The sequence below is a fragment of the Diaphorina citri genome, unplaced genomic scaffold (assembly GCF_000475195.1).
Source record: "Diaphorina citri unplaced genomic scaffold, Diaci psyllid genome assembly version 1.1 scaffold917, whole genome shotgun sequence".
In the NCBI taxonomy this organism is placed as follows: domain Eukaryota; kingdom Metazoa; phylum Arthropoda; class Insecta; order Hemiptera; family Psyllidae; genus Diaphorina; species Diaphorina citri.
Genome location: NW_007378348.1, coordinates 15,453 through 19,446, shown reverse-complemented (window position 1 = coordinate 19,446; position 3,994 = coordinate 15,453). Strand labels below are relative to the sequence as shown.

Genomic DNA, 3,994 nt, shown 5'->3' with positions numbered 1-3,994 from the left:
TTCGATTCCCGCCTGGGGCGGATTTTATCCTAAACAGATAAGGTTTGTCTCGGAATGGCTGTCTTTCCGCTATCCCCCCCCCACACACGTAGATATTCTGTTGGACTACACCTTGCATAGATGAATACAGAATAAGTAGGTATTTAGTACCTACCTGATAATTATAATCATATTGTACTTTAACTTGAATCCAGACATACAGAAATTGAAATTTCATTAAAAGGTCATTAGATAAATGAATAATAAATTAATCCAACAGAGAAACTATCAAATCCAAATAACACCAGACTTGAGATCAAGAAGGCAGGGTAGGAACTAGGGAATCTAGGGATTAAGTTGAGGGAGAACCACAATGAAATATAATGTGATTTTGGGCCCTATCGGCTTTGGGGGCCCTGTCGCACATTCCGTCAAACTGTGGAAAATTGTGTCAGGATTCCAATAGTGTAGAGAAAAAAAAAATGGATAGGGCCCCCCCTACTGTCAAAACAGGGAACTTGAATCCATGCCTGATACTTTTATGTAGGTACTTACAATTTTACAATAATGACCTTTATAAAAATGAAGAAGTGAATTTCGTAGACTAAATAGTTGTGATGAAAGTTTCCCCTGTTATTAAATAACACAACAAGTTGTTTTGAATAACAAAGTAGGTATCGGGTAATATAATAAAATTATACTACATACTAACTATGATACCTGATACTTATATTACTCAGGTCACTATTGTTATTGCTAGGGTGTTTACCCGTGTATTGTGACGGAAGAGATCCCGTGGATGTGGTTTAATATTCTCAAGTGGAAGGAACGATATTACAGGAAGCATAATGGGATACAGTCTCATTCATTTCGTTTTGCTTAGGTGTTTAAGCTCCGTTTGCAGCATTCTTAGTCAAACCTTCTATTCGTTATCGGTTGACTTATATCATGCCTCCATGCACTTACGCTCAGACTGTCTGAGCATGTATGGCGGAAAGGTATTTGTATTCTTTGTTATCAAAATGTTCGCACTTTTAGTACGTGATATGACGTCTTTGCTTACGTTATTACACTATGTGACTATGACAAGTTACAAAGGTACTCGTAGCAATAATTTCATATCCCTCTATTTCTAATGTCCATACTATGTAGACTATTGTAGACTGTTATATTATACTACTCGGTAGTAGTTCCTGCTACTTCACAGCTGGTCTCATATAGCCCGTGTACCTCAACCCAACGGTACTGCCGTCATCTCAAGTCAGTAGGGCATATCCTATTTCATCACTAGGGCAATACATCACATACTATGATACCTGATACTTATATTACTCAGGTCACTATTGTTATTGCTAGGTTGTTTGCCCGCGTGTTGTGACGGAAGAGATCCCGTGGATGTGGTTTAATATTCTCAGGTGGATGGAACGATATTAGAGGAAGCATAATGGGATACAGTCTCATTCATTTCATTTTGCTTAAGGTGTTTAAGCTCCGTTTACAGCATTCAATTAGTCAAACCTTCTATTCGTTATCGGTTGACTTATATCATGCCTCCATGCACTTACGCTCAGACTGTCTGAGCATGTATGGCGGAAAAATCTCAAGACCTAGATCTATCAGACGGTCTGACAGACCTAGGTCTGAAGCTTTTCCCGCCCATCACCCCCACCTCCAGTACCCCTATCACCTCCGCCACGAGTACAAATGAATGAACAAACACCTCCCCTTACATTCAACCAAGGTGGATGAAAGTTGATTTGGATGACGAGGTATGCATGCATATTCGTTGAGAATAAGTAATATATCGAGGATATAGAGTTATACCTAGGTATCTAGGTAATACCTGGCTGTATCCAGGATAAAACAGAAGATGATTTCGAGATTGAGATTAGTCGAGGGAGGATATAGAGTTATACCTAGGTAATACCTGGCTCTATCCAGGATAAAACAGAAGAAGTTCATCCTGGTATACCTACTCCGAGGTGGTAAGCCTTCGTTTAAAAAATGAGACTTAGATAACTTTATAATTATGTACCTAGACTTGGAAATTGCAGAATCAGATAATAGGTAGGTACACCACAATCTTATGTTACGTAGAATATTTTTGGACGTTTTTCACGCATCTGCGCTTGCTCAAAAGCTAAAACACATTACCTACAACCCCGAAGGTCCTGAGTTCAATTCCCGGAGAGGTCCAAGTTTTTAGGGTTTGTGCTTGGAATCGGAATGTACTCAGTCTCGTAAGGATAATTCCAGGAAATTTTTCGACATAACAACATACTTAATATTCGCACTTCTCGCGCAGGCAAATTGACAACCGAAAAGAAATAGAAAGCTTGGAGTAAGAAAGTCATCCGTGGAATACCCCCAGGTAGGTATGAAGCTCAGCTCTAATAGGATGGTATGGGAATTGACAGCTCAACAGTGTTGGGTTAAAATATATAAGACAAGACAGCAAGTGGAGGAGTGAATAGGGAGAACCAACAGTCTTGTAGTGAATAAATCAAACAATATTCCCCTCTCCACGGTATAAAATATTCTACAGCGAGAATCAAAATGAATAATTGGGACCCACAGAAGTACGAGAGTATATATCTACATGAAGGCAATAAGCAATAAATAAAACGAAATAAAATTGAGGATACTAAATAATTATGAATTACCTTTCTGAAAAAGAGGTGCTATGTAAATTAGCGCCCTAGGTGATTGATACAAGTACCTCTCAAATGAAACCTAATGAATTCACTTTGTTTACTTTTCCACAGATTTCACTCACGCTTCGAAGTTCTGTACCTACTTGTGGGTGCTGTTAGTTCAGGCATTGGAATCCTAACTGGAGGAACTGTGGTTTAAATCCCCAGAAGCGACACCATTAATTAAGGAGAGAACCCATTTTCAAAGTTCAAACAAATTCACTCTGGGTATCAAATCTCGTGTATCTAATTCAACTTTCAAAATGTTGAAACTATAATTTTTTCTACTAGTGGGTGCCGTTAGTTCAGGCATTGGAATCCTAACTGGAGGAACTGTGGTTTAAATCCCCAGAAGCGACACGATTAATTAAGGAGAAAACACATTTTCAAAGTTCAAACAAATTCACTCTGGTTATCAAATCTCGTGTATCTAATTCAACTTTCAAAATGTTGAAACTATAATTTTTTTATTATTATAAATAGGTACCTATTATTACGAGTAATTATAGAATTTATTATTATGTTCAAATATTTCATTATTTTTATAGTTTTATAACAAAATGTTCAACTTTTCTTTATTATTGGTTTATCTTGTAATGAAGTTAATAGATAGGACACCTACCTAGGTACTTCAAATATTTGTACCTACCTAAGTTAAGATTTTTTTTAAGAGTTCACTTCTTCAGATGTCTAGTGTCTACATACCTAACTTCTTTCTCTTATTTGATAATATACCTATTTTTTGCTATCATATATTTATACCAAGTATACCAACCTAGTACATACTTACCTATATACCTACAAATACTAGTACATGGGTAAAATGGGACTTTTGGTTTTACATCCATATACAGGTATTACGTAATGATCATTTCTTTTTTCTGGCTTTTTCTTCTTCTTTATTCTTTTTGAATTGAAAATAAAGAAGGTATTACTTATAGAGTACCTATCATCCTCTTCTACTTACAATTATTCATACCATACCCCTGTGTCAGTATTTATTTTCTCTCTTCTATGAGGCACATAATAATAGTTAGTTAATGTTATAGTCGTACTGCCGATGCCGGCTCAGTGAGTTAAATTAAGTAGCAAATTAACTCATGAAAAAAAAAGTCTTTCATTTTCTCTCAACACCACGGTTGGTCTAGTAGTCGCGCTTGTACAATGTCCCGGGTTCGATTCCCACATTATTTTCAGATTCGGCAATAAGAATGTCGTAAGAAAAGCCCTCAATATAATATAATGACTAATGATAATGACAATACCATCAACTGGAGGTTACTGTGTATTTCTCGTTTTTAACCATAAGAAACGGTCTGCCG

At 36.7% G+C, this 3,994-nt stretch overlaps 1 long non-coding RNA gene across 1 annotated transcript; it reads left to right on the top strand.

The window, feature by feature from the left end:
* Positions 1–1,621: 1,621 nt before the first annotated feature.
* On the top strand, positions 1,622–2,866 carry LOC113468988. Its single transcript, XR_003392547.1, has 2 exons — positions 1,622–1,748; positions 2,745–2,866. It is a non-coding gene; the product is annotated as an uncharacterized LOC113468988 (long non-coding RNA).
* Positions 2,867–3,994: the final 1,128 nt, after the last annotated feature.